This window comes from Anser brachyrhynchus (assembly GCF_964034855.1).
Source record: "Anser brachyrhynchus genome assembly, contig: SCAFFOLD_317, whole genome shotgun sequence".
NCBI classification, from domain to species: domain Eukaryota; kingdom Metazoa; phylum Chordata; class Aves; order Anseriformes; family Anatidae; genus Anser; species Anser brachyrhynchus.
The window spans coordinates 69,060-81,887 of record NW_027663587.1 but is presented as its reverse complement, the minus strand read 5'-3'; the positions used below and the strand labels follow the sequence as shown (position 1 = coordinate 81,887).

Sequence of the window (12,828 nt, the reverse complement as noted above, 5' to 3'; positions counted from 1 at the left end):
AAGGGATTTGAGGGCCTGCTTGTACACCTTTGGGGACTGCCTCTTTTGGGGGGGGGGGGGTGGGTGTTAGGAGCTGCTTGTATACTTTTTTAGGCATTCCTCTGAGAGGGGGTTGGGAGCTTCGTGTATACTGGGGGGGGAGGGCCTCCCTCGAGGTGGAAGCGGGGGGGGTTGGAGCGTTTCTACACTGTAGGGGCCTGCCTGTACACTTTTGGGGCCTGCCTTGGAGGGGTTGGGAACTGCTTGTACACCTTTGGGGCCTGCGTCTGTGCGGGGCGGGGGGGGTTGGGGGGTTGGAGCTGGTTTTAACCTTTCGGGCTTGCATCTGGAGGGGGTTGGGGCCTGCCTTTGGGGGGGTGGTTGTGAGCTGCTTGTATACTGTAGGGGCCTGCTTGTACACCTTTGGGGCCTGCGTCTGGGGGGGGGTGGGAGCTGCTTGTACACTGTTAGGGCCTGCCTTGGGGGAGGGGTTGAGGCATGTGCCTTGGGGGCATGGGGTTGGGAGCTGCTTCTACGCTGTAGGGGTCTGGGTCTTGGGGGATTGGGGCTGTTTGTACACCTTTGGGGCGTGCCTCTGGGGAGGATGGGGAGTTGCTTGTACACCTTTGGGGCCTGTGTCCGGGGAGGGGTTGGGGCCTGTGCCGGGGGGGTTGGGAGCTGCTTGTACGCTCTAGGGTCCTCTGGCAGGCTTTGGGGCCTCCCTTTGAGGGGGGCAGTTGGGAGCTGGTTGTACACCTTTGGGGCCTGAGTCTGGGGTGTGGGGGCTGGGGCTGAGGCCTGGGGCCTGGGGCATGCATCTGGGTGGTGGTGGGGGGGGGTCCAGTTCATGGGGGGGGTGGGTTGGGAGCTGCTTGTGGACAGTTGGGGTCTGCATCCGGGTGTGGCTGGGGCCTGCTTGTAGACTTCTGCAGCCTGTGTCTGGTGTTTGGGGGCTTTTCTGTAGTGTTTGGGGATCGCATTTTGGCTTTGGGATGTGTCTAGAGCTTCTGGGGCCTAGCTGTAGTGCTTGGGGCCTGCGTCTGGGGCTTTTCTGTAGCATTTTGGTAGCGTGTTTGTGATTTGGGGTCTGTATCCAGGGTTTTGCCTTTTTTGTAGTTTTCAGCTTTGTGTCTGTTTCTTTGTTGGTTGCCTGGGGTTTGGGGTTTGGATCATTAGTCAGTGTCATTAGCGTCAGGGGGTTGATCTGAAGGGTTAGGGTTGTGGTTAGAGTTGTTAGGGTTAAAGAGAATAAGGATTTTAGGGTAAGGGGATCAAGGTTGTGGGAATAAAAATGTTTTTGCACAGAGTTACATCGTTTAGAGGGAAGGAAGGTGGTATTGATATATGCTTGCAGTGATAAGAAAGCTTAACAGACAACCTTGTAAAATGCAGACAACCAGAATCCTTAGAGCAATTGGGTGGAAATCACGGTGTAAGAAACATTACCACCTCAAAGAGGAAAACAGTCAAGAAAAAAATAAAATTGACTAGTAACAGGCCAGCAGCTGTGTATTTTCTGTGAAGCACTGGATAGATTGTGAACATGGATTACCCAGTCAATGGGGAAACTGGGGAGGGTCCTGGTCACCGAGAGGAAAAAAAAAATTATATAAACTGTGTTATGGAACTAGTAGGTGGCTTGTGGGACGCCTGCCATTGCAATCGTGAATAAAAATGCTACCTCACTGAGATACTTGCCTGAGCCTATGGTATTGGTTACAGAGTGTTTCTAATAAGGTGTTAGGGTTTTAAGGTTTCAGGGCTAAGGCACTAGGGTTGGGTTTCAGGGTTAGGGTTTCCAGGGTTTAGGGTTAGGATTTTAAGGTTGTTAGGGTTGGAGTTATAAGGGTTAGGGTTTGGGGGTTAGTGTGTTAAGGTTTTAAAGTATTTTGTGGTTTTAGTGTTGATAGGGTTTTTAGGGTTAGGGTCTTAGGGTTTTAGTTATGGTCAGGTATTTAGGGTTAGGGTTTTAAGGTCTTATTTTTTTTTTTTTTTTAAGGTTAGGGTCTCCAGCGGTAGGGCTTTGAGAATCTTTACGTTTTGGGTTAGGGTTTAGAGGGTCTTAATTTTTAGGGTTAGGGCTCTTAGGCGTAGGTCTAGTGTGGTAAATTTTATCGGGTTAGGGCTGTAAGGGTTTTTAGGGTTAGGGTTTCTAGGGTTTTTTGGGGTAGGGGTTAGGGTTAGATCCATGGGAGCCGTAGTGTTAGGGGTCAGGGTTCTTAGGGGTAAGGCCCAATATTAGGGTGGAAGGCCAAACTAAGGGGGGAGCCCCCCCCAAAATTGAAGGGTCGAAGCCCCAATTTAGGGGAAGAAACGTCAAAATTGTGGGGTCCCCCAAAATTGGGCGGAAGAGCTCTTAATATTGGGGGAAACCCAAAAAAGGAGGGTGGGGGACTCTAAAATTGGGGGGACCCCCCCAAATTGGTTGTGTCCCCCCCAAAATTGGTTGTGTCCCCCCCAATTAGGGGAGGAACCCCCAAAATTGGGTGGGCGAACCCCCATATTGGGGGGGCAGAACACTTAAATGGAAGTGTGAAATTCCAGAATTGAATGTGGACCCCCCAGAACAGTCTTCAGGGGTTTAGTGTGGTAAATTTTATCGGGTTAGGGCTGTAAGGGTTTTTAGGGTTAGGGTTTCCAGGGTTTGTTGGGGTAGGGGTTAGGGTTAGATCCGTGGTTGCCATAGCGTTAGGGGTCAAGGTTCTTAGGGGTTAGGCCTAATATTAGGGCGGAAGGCCAAAATAAGAGGGGGGGAGCCCCCCCCAAAATTGAAGGGTTGAAGCCCCAAGTTAGGGGAAGGAACGTCAAAATTGTGGAGTCCCCCAAAATTGAGCGGAAGAGCTCTTAATATTGGGGGAAACCCAAAAAAGGAGGGTGGGGGACTCTAAAATTGGTTGTGTCCCCCCCAAAATTGGTTGTGTCCCCCCCAATTAGGGGAGGAACCCCCAAAATTGGGTGGGCGAACCCCCATATTGGGGGGGCAGAACACTTAAATGGAAGTGTGAAATTCCAGAATTGAATGTGGACCCCCCAGAACAGTCTTCAGGGGTTTAGTGTGGTAAATTTTATCGGGTTAGGGCTGTAAGGGTTTTTAGGGTTAGGGTTTCTAGGGTTTGTTGGGGTAGGGGTTAGGGTTAGATCCGTGGTTGCCATAGGCTTAGGGGTCAAGGTTCTTAGGGGTTAGGCCTAATATTAGGGCGGAAGGCCAAAATAAGAGGGGGGGAGCCCCCCCCAAAATCGAAGGGTTGAAGCCCAAAGTTAGGGGAAGGAACGGCCAAATTGTGGGGTCCCCCAAAATTGGGCGGAAGAACTCTTTAATATTAGGGGGGAACCCAAAAAAGGAGGGTGGGGGACTCTACAATTGGGGGGGACCCCCAAAATTGGTCGGGTCCCCCCAAATTAGGGGAGGAACCCCCAAAATTGGGTGGGTGAACCCCCAAATTGGGGGGGAAGAAGACTTAAATGGAAGTGTGAAATTCCAGAATTGAATGTGGACCCCCCCCAGACCTGGGGAGGAATCCCCAAACTTGGGGGGGACCCCCAAAATTGGGGTTAAAGCCCCAGATCCCGGGGAGCTAAGCCCCAAATTAAGGGAAGGAACCTCAAACATGTGGTGAGAACCCCAACATTGGGGGAAAGAACCTTAATATTAGGGTGGCAGGCCAAGAAAGGATGGTGGGGGCCTCCAAAATTGTGGGGGCTTGGAATTGGGGGGAATCCCCAAAATGGAGGGGGAACCCCAAAAGTGGGGGGGGGGCGAAGCACCAAATTAGGGGAAGGAACCCCAAAATTGCGGGGAAGAACTCTGAAATGGAGAGCTGAAAACCCGAAATTGAGGGGAAACCCCCCAAAACGGCGGGAAAACCCTCCATAAACACGAAACCGGTAATGTAACAGAGCAAAAAATGGCGTCCTACGGCAAGGTGCGAGGCTCAATTTTCTGGGGGGTGCTGGGAAATGTAGTTCTTGGCCACCGGGTTTCCGGGAGTCCATATTGTTTTCCCAGAGCATGCCGGGAGATGTAGTTCTCGGACACTGGGCTTCCGGGAGGCCATGTTGGTTTCCCATCTTTGCTAGACTCCGGGTGCTCTGGCTTCACAGAGAAACCCCCAAACTGAAAAATGTACCTGCTAATATATTGGGCTCTAAATGTAGCCCTGGGTTAATTGAATAACAATCCCTGGGTAAGATTGAAGTGCAGGAGGGGTTGGCTACGGTTTTAAGAGCCGGTTTGCAGAAAAGGGATTTCCCGTTAAGAAATGGCATATACTGATTGTTCTCTTCCTTGCTCTGCCAAGACCTCAAGCACATCTTGGAAGCCAGGCAGAATCCGTGGAGCCAATGGAGTTCTCAAGCTCGACTTCAGCTTCTTCCCAGCTAGAAGAAGCAAGGACACGCCGGCTGAGTTCCACAGGCAACGCGCCCGTATCTGTAGACGAGGATTTAGAGATGCTACTTTGGGAACTCTCAGACGGCATACTGGAAGCCGAGCTCGACTTGGACCCAGGGAAGGATGAGGATGACCTCCTCCTTGAGCTTTCCAAGATGATTGATGATTGAACTGCATAGTCCTATGGTATATTAAAAAAAAAAAAAAAAAAAAAAAAAAAAAAAAAGAAAACAACTCTTCTTCTTGTTGGATACCCTGAGGTGATCCTTTTTCTAACTGAGGCTTTGCAATGAGACTTAAAGCACAGTTGGAACTGGTAGAAATTGGCAGGATCTGCACTCAGTTGTCCTAAGTTTCCCTGCTGGTCAGAGTTAAGGTCTTGTGCATGGTTCCGTAAGTATAGGTGGCTACCTTTGATATCAAGAGGACAAAACACTTGTTTCTTTTGGCACAGAAAGATGTCCATCGGCACGCTGTGGTGGCTGTGAATTGACGTAGTGATGGAGCGATGCTCTGAAGGCTTAAACGGAAAGCTTCTTCCTTCCACCCCCCCTTGGCACAGCTCGATGTTGGGCACATTGTGAAGCCTGGGTGTTCTGATTTCTCGGACAGTTGATACCCAAATCCCGGAGTTACTATGTCAACTCTTGACTTTTATTTGTGTATGCCATTGTTTTGACTGTAATCTTTTCAGATGATGAAGCTGTAAGGGCGGGAGGGAGCAAAATAATTATTCTAGCGTTGTGGACCAAACATGCTGCCAGGAGTGGTGGTGGTGGGGTCAGCCCACCCGGCCTTACTTTCAATTATCAGGGATGATAAAATGGTGTGAAAAGCAGCAGCTCTGCGATACGGCTACGCTACCCCCACTCCCTTCTCTTGTGCTGTACCAAAGTTCCCCCAAGCTTTGGTTGGTGCTTTTTGCTGGTGACAGTAGGACTCCAGGGCGAGTAGTCGGGACTCTCCTGCAGTAACTGGGTCAATTAAGGGTTGGTTTAAGTGCCTCCTGGTTTTTAAAATTGCTCCCCTGAGCTGCTGGCTCTGCTGCCTGCTACAGCAAATGTTTGGGTGCCATCAGCGTCGCACTTGGGCGTGGGCACTGACCCTGCGGAGGAGAGCTGAGACTCGCGTGTATTGTGTACCCTGCCGCCAGTGATCGTTTTCCCCTAGCAGATCTATTTTGAATCATTTCCCTAAATTTTAGAGGAACTTTAGGCTCTTTGTGCTATGATTTGTGAAGCTGTAGGGGCCCTCAGGCATTTGCTGCTGGCAGAGGAAAACCGCTTGTCGAATTTGTTGTAAATACTTTCTGTTTGGACAACAACGCCTGTGTGTGTGTGTGTGTGTGTGTGTGTGTGCGTGCTTTGACGACCCCCTGCGACGCCCCAGCTCCGCGAGGGAAGCTTTGAAGCGGCTCTGGGAAAACCTCTGCGGAAGAAACCGCTGCTAGTGACTTGCGGAAAAGGGACTCCACAATCAGTGAGATTGTAAAGTAGGTATGTTTATTCAGCGCTGGGCAGCACGGGAGGTCGTGGGCATGAAGATTGATGACTCTTCCTCGTCACCGCTAGTTGACCTCTTGTCTTTGCACAGACTCAGTTGCTCCTTGGCTCTTGTCCATCTGCAGGACCAGTTTCTCCCAGTTTCTTAAGACAGGCTCACTCTCTTATCAGGAGACTGACCTTGGTAAGGGGCCCAAGGCTTCTTGCTTTAGTTAATTGGCACAATGCACCATAGTTAGCAAAGACACTAAGTAGCATCCTAGTTTAACGCTGTCAGCGCTCTATCTCTACTTGATAAGATTCTCCTAACTCCCTCTCTCACTGGAGCCCACGCAGCCCTCCGTCCTGCCGAAGGACTTCACGGGGACTTCTGCCGGCTCCGGGTGCCCGCACACAGACAGAAATGGCTTTGAGAGAAAACAATCAGGAGGAGGAGAGCTCAGAGACTGCGGCCGGCTTCGGCCACCTTCCCCTCGCTTTCCCTCTCCGTGTTCAAACCGAGCACTGTTCTGCCGTCAACCTTCGCTGCCTCTGCCCGCGGCGCTGGGCTTTCGCGTGTGCCATTGCTCCTCTACATATTTTATCCTTCCTTTTGTAAGGAATGGTCCAGCAATTCGTGTCACTAAGGGATTTGAAGGGTTACCATCGAGGCCCGGGTCTAGGTGATAAGAGAACAAAGGGGTTTTTAGGGAAAAGTGCTGACTACTGCAGGGGATGTTGCTAGAGTTTCTGAAATCCGGCGCAGAGGCTCCCAAACGAGGAGGAAGGGGGAGCTGAAGGACAATTGAAGGACAAAAGCCTGAGAGGAAGACAACCAGCATTCAGCCCGAGCAAGCCCCGAGAGACCACCAGAGACTGGTACGCAGGTGCCCCTGGGAGGGGTTTCGGATTCCGGAAACCAATTCTAATAACCCTGCCTCTTCTCGAAGTAGTAATGAATATGTATTAGCCTGGGAGCATCAAAACCAGCCGCCTTACGTAACAGGCGTGCGTCCTGGGGGAGCAGAGACTCCCGGCGCACCCAGCGCTGCTTGCTTGCCTCTATTCGTTTAATAAATTGTAAACTTTGATTGTAATCCTATTTGGATTTATAACAGCCATTTATAACACTTTTTATATTTGTATTTTATTTAAGGCTGTCTTGCCCCCCTCCCCCCCCAGCCTCGCTGCTCGCCAATAAAGCTGGCGCAGGGGCTAAGGGATTTGAAGGGCCTGCTTGTACACCTAAGGGATTTGAGGGCCTGCTTGTACACCTTTGGGGACTGCCTCTTTTTGGGGGGGGGGGGTGGGGGGGTGTTAGGAGCTGCTTGTATACTTTTTTAGGCATTCCTCTGAGAGGGGGTTGGGAGCTTCGTGTATACTGGGGGGGGAGGGCCTCCCTCGAGGTGGAAGCGGGGGGGGTTGGAGCGTTTCTACACTGTAGGGGCCTGCCTGTACACTTTTGGGGCCTGCCTTGGAGGGGTTGGGAACTGCTTGTACACCTTTGGGGCCTGCGTCTGCGCGGGGCGGGGGGGGGGGGGGGGGTGGTTGGAGCTGGTTTTAACCTTTCGGGCTTGCATCTGGAGGGGGTTGGGGCCTGCCTTTGGGGGGGTGGTTGTGAGCTGCTTGTATACTGTAGGGGCCTGCTTGTACACCTTTGGGGCCTGCGTCTGGGGGGGGGTGGGAGCTGCTTGTACACTGTTAGGGCCTGCCTTGGGGGAGGGGTTGGGGCATGTGCCTTGGTGGCATGGGGTTGGGAGCTGCTTCTACGCTGTAGGGGTCTGGGTCTTGGGGGGTTGGGGCTGTTTGTACACCTTTGGGGCGTGCCTCTGGGGAGGATGGGGAGTTGCTTGTACACCTTTGGGGCCTGTGTCTGGGGGGGGGTTGGGGCCTGTGCCGGGGGGGTTGGGAGCTGCTTGTACGCTCTAGGGTCCTCTGGCAGGCTTTGGGGCCTCCCTTTGAGGGGGGCAGTTGGGAGCTGGTTGTACACCTTTGGGGCCTGAGTCTGGGGTGTGGGGGCTGGGGCTGAGGCCTGGGGCCTGGGGCATGCATCTGGGTGGTGGTCGGGGGGGTCCAGTTCATGGGGGGGGTGGGTTGGGAGCTGCTTGTGGACAGTTGGGGTCTGCATCCGGGTGTGGCTGGGGCCCGCTTGTAGACTTCTGCAGCCTGTGTCTGGTGTTTGGGGGCTTTTCTGTAGTGTTTGGGGATCGCATTTTGGCTTTGGGATGTGTCTAGAGCTTCTGGGGCCTAGCTGTAGTGCTTGGGGCCTGCGTCTGGGGCTTTTCTGTAGCATTTTGGTAGCGTGTTTGTGATTTGGGGTCTGTATCCAGGGTTTTGCCTTTTTTGTAGTTTTCAGCTTTGTGTCTGTTTCTTTGTTGGTTGCCTGGGGTTTGGGGTTTGGATCATTAGTCAGTGTCATTAGCGTCAGGGGGTTGATCTGAAGGGTTAGGGTTGTGGTTAGAGTTGTTAGGGTTAAAGAGAATAAGGATTTTAGGGTAAGGGGATCAAGGTTGTGGGAATAAAAATGTTTTTGCACAGAGTTACATCGTTTAGAGGGAAGGAAGGTGGTATTGATATATGCTTGCAGTGATAAGAAAGCTTAACAGACAACCTTGTAAAATGCAGACAACCAGAATCCTTAGAGCAATTGGGTGGAAATCACGGTGTAAGAAACATTACCACCTCAAAGAGGAAAACAGTCAAGAAAAAAATAAAATTGACTAGTAACAGGCCAGCAGCTGTGTATTTTCTGTGAAGCACTGGATAGATTGTGAACATGGATTACCCAGTCAATGGGGAAACTGGGGAGGGTCCTGGTCACCGAGAGGAAAAAAAAAATTATATAAACTGTGTTATGGAACTAGTAGGTGGCTTGTGGGACGCCTGCCATTGCAATCGTGAATAAAAATGCTACCTCACTGAGATACTTGCCTGAGCCTATGGTATTGGTTACAGAGTGTTTCTAATAAGGTGTTAGGGTTTTAAGGTTTCAGGGCTAAGGCACTAGGGTTGGGTTTCAGGGTTAGGGTTTCCAGGGTTTAGGGTTAGGATTTTAAGGTTGTTAGGGTTGGAGTTATAAGGGTTAGGGTTTGGGGGTTAGTGTGTTAAGGTTTTAAAGTATTTTGTGGTTTTAGTGTTGATAGGGTTTTTAGGGTTAGGGTCTTAGGGTTTTAGTTATGGTCAGGTATTTAGGGTTAGGGTTTTAAGGTCTTATTTTTTTTTTTTTAAGGTTAGGGTCTCCAGCGGTAGGGCTTTGAGAATCTTTACGTTTTGGGTTAGGGTTTAGAGGGTCTTAATTTTTAGGGTTAGGGCTTTTAGGCGTAGGTCTAGTGTGGTAAATTTTATCGGGTTAGGACTGTAAGGGTTTTTAGGGTTAGGGTTTCTAGGGTTTTTTGGGGTAGGGGTTAGGGTTAGATCCGTGGGAGCCGTAGTGTTAGGGGTCAGGGTTCTTAGGGGTAAGGCCCAATATTAGGGTGGAAGGCCAAACTAAGGGGGGAGCCCCCCCCAAAATTGAAGGGTCGAAGCCCCAATTTAGGGGAAGAAACGTCAAAATTGTGGGGTCCCCCAAAATTGGGCGGAAGAGCTCTTAATATTGGGGGAAACCCAAAAAAGGAGGGTGGGGGACTCTAAAATTGGGGGGACCCCCCCAAATTGGTTGTGTCCCCCCCCAAATTGGTTGTGTCCCCCCCAATTAGGGGAGGAACCCCCAAAATTGGGTGGGCGAACCCCCATATTGGGGGGGCAGAACACTTAAATGGAAGTGTGAAATTCCAGAATTGAATGTGGACCCCCCAGAACAGTCTTCAGGGGTTTAGTGTGGTAAATTTTATCGAGTTAGGGCTGTAAGGGTTTTTAGGGTTAGGGTTTCCAGGGTTTGTTGGGGTAGGGGTTAGGGTTAGATCCGTGGTTGCCATAGCGTTAGGGGTCAAGGTTCTTAGGGGTTAGGCCTAATATTAGGGCGGAAGGCCAAAATAAGAGGGGGGGAGCCCCCCCCAAAATTGAAGGGTTGAAGCCCCAAGTTAGGGGAAGGAACGTCAAAATTGTGGGGTCCCCCAAAATTGGGCGGAAGAACTTTTAATATTAGGGGGGAACCCAAAAAAGGAGGGTGGGGGACTCTAAAATCGGTTGTGTCCCCCCCAAATTAGGGGAGGAACCCCCAAAATTGGGTGGGCGAACCCCCAAATTGGGGGGAAGAAGACTTAAATGGAAGTGTGAAATTCCAGAATTGGATGTGGACCCCCCAGAACAGTCTTCAGCGGTTTAGTGTGGTAAATTTTATCGGGTTAGGGCTGCAAGTGTTTTTAGGGTTAGGGTTTCTAGGGTTTGTTGGGGTAGGGGTTAGGGTTAGATCCGTGGTTGCCATAGGCTTAGGGGTCAAGGTTCTTAGGGGTTAGGCCTAATATTAGGGCGGAAGGCCAAAATAAGAGGGGAGGAGCCCACCCAAAATTGAAGGGTTGAAGCCCAAAGTTAGGGGAAGGAACGTCAAAATTGTGGGGTCCCCCAAAATTGAGCGGAAGAGCTCTTAATATTGGGGGAAACCCAAAAAAGGAGGGTGGGGGACTCTAAAATTGGTTGTGTCCCCCCCAAAATTGGTTGTGTCCCCCCCAAAATTGGTTGTGTCCCCCCCAATTAGGGGAGGAACCCCCAAAATTGGGTGGGCGAACCCCCATATTGGGGGGGAAGAACACTTAAATGGAAGTGTGAAATTCCAGAATTGAATGTGGACCCCCCAGAACAGTCTTCAGGGGTTTAGTGTGGTAAATTTTATCGGGTTAGGGCTGCAAGGGTTTCTAGGGTTAGGGTTTCTAGGGTTTGTTGGGGTAGGGGTTAGGGTTAGATCCGTGGTTGCCATAGCGTTAGGGGTCAAGGTTCTTAGGGGTTAGGCCTAATATTAGGGCGGAAGGCCAAAATAAGAGGGGGGGAGCCCCCCCCAAAATCGAAGGGTTGAAGCCCAAAGTTAGGGGAAGGAACGGCCAAATTGTGGGGTCCCCCAAAATTGGGCGGAAGAACTCTTTAATATTAGGGGGGAACCCAAAAAAGGAGGGTGGGGGACTCTACAATTCGGGGGGACCCCCAAAATTGGTCGGGTCCCCCCAAATTAGGGGAGGAACCCCCAAAATTGGGTGGGTGAACCCCCAAATTGGGGGGAAGAAGACTTAAATGGAAGTGTGAAATTCCAGAATTGAATGTGGACCCCCCCCAGACCTGGGGAGGAATCCCCAAACTTGGGGGGGACCCCCAAAATTGGGGTTAAAGCCCCAGATCCCGGGGAGCTAAGCCCCAAATTAAGGGAAGGAACCTCAAACATGTGGTGAGAACCCCAACATTGGGGGAAAGAACCTTAATATTAGGGTGGCAGGCCAAGAAAGGATGGTGGGGGCCTCCAAAATTGTGGGGGGCTTGGAATTGGGGGGAATCCCCAAAATGGAGGGGGAACCCCAAAAGTGGGGGGGGGGCGAAGCACCAAATTAGGGGAAGGAACCCCAAAATTGCGGGGAAGAACTCTGAAATGGAGAGCTGAAAACCCGAAATTGAGGGGAAACCCCCCAAAACGGCGGGAAAACCCTCCATAAACACGAAACCGGTAATGTAACAGAGCAAAAAATGGCGTCCTACGGCAAGGTGCGAGGCTCAATTTTCTGGGGAGTGCTGGGAAATGTAGTTCTTGGCCACCGGGTTTCCGGGAGTCCATATTGTTTTCCCAGAGCATGCCGGGAGATGTAGTTCTCGGACACTGGGCTTCCGGGAGGCCATGTTGGTTTCCCATCTTTGCTAGACTCCGGGTGCTCTGGCTTCACAGAGAAACCCCCAAACTGAAAAATGTACCTGCTAATATATTGGGCTCTAAATGTAGCCCTGGGTTAATTGAATAACAATCCCTGGGTAAGATTGAAGTGCAGGAGGGGTTGGCTACGGTTTTAAGAGCCGGTTTGCAGAAAAGGGATTTCCCGTTAAGAAATGGCATATACTGATTGTTCTCTTCCTTGCTCTGCCAAGACCTGAAGCACATCTTGGAAGCCAGGCAGAATCCGTGGAGCCAATGGAGTTCTCAAGCTCGACTTCAGCTTCTTCCCAGCTAGAAGAAGCAAGGACACGCCGGCTGAGTTCCACAGGCAACGCGCCCGTATCTGTAGACGAGGATTTAGAGATGCTACTTTGGGAACTCTCAGACGGCATACTGGAAGCCGAGCTCGACTTGGACCCAGGGAAGGATGAGGATGACCTCCTCCTTGAGCTTTCCAAGATGATTGATGATTGAACTGCATAGTCCTATGGTATATTAAAAAAAAAAAAAAAAAAAAAAAAAAAAAAAAAACAACTCTTCTTCTTGTTGGATACCCTGAGGTGATCCTTTTTCTAACTGAGGCTTTGCAATGAGACTTAAAGCACAGTTGGAACTGGTAGAAATTGGCAGGATCTGCACTCAGTTGTCCTAAGTTTTCCTGCTGGTCAGAGTTAAGGTCTTGTGCATGGTTCCGTAAGTATAGGTGGCTACCTTTGATATCAAGAGGACAAAGCACTTGTTTCTTTTGGCACAGAAAGATGTCCATCGGCACGCTGTGGTGGCTGTGAATTGACGTAGTGATGGAGCGATGCTCTGAAGGCTTAAACGGAAAGCTTCTTCCTTCCGCCCCCCCTTGGCACAGCTCGATGTTGGGCACATTGTGAAGCCTGGGTGTTCTGATTTCTCGGACAGTTGATACCCAAATCCCGGAGTTACTATGTCAACTCTTGACTTTTATTTGTGTATGCCATTGTTTTGACTGTAATCTTTTCAGATGATGAAGCTGTAAGGGCGGGAGGGAGCAAAATAATTATTCTAGCGTTGTGGACCAAACATGCTGCCAGGAGTGGTGGTGGTGGGGTCAGCCCACCCGGCCTTACTTTCAATTATCAGGGATGATAAAATGGTGTGAAAAGCAGCAGCTCTGCGATACGGCTACGCTACCCCCACTCCCTTCTCTTGTGCTGTACCAA

At 50.7% G+C, this 12,828-nt stretch overlaps 1 long non-coding RNA gene across 1 annotated transcript; it reads left to right on the top strand.

The window, feature by feature from the left end:
- The first annotated feature begins 784 nt into the window (after positions 1–784).
- Positions 785–12,267, top strand: LOC308187211. Its single transcript, XR_013944522.1, has 2 exons — positions 785–6,729; positions 11,848–12,267. It is a non-coding gene; the product is annotated as an uncharacterized lncRNA (long non-coding RNA).
- The last annotated feature ends 561 nt before the right edge of the window (positions 12,268–12,828 follow it).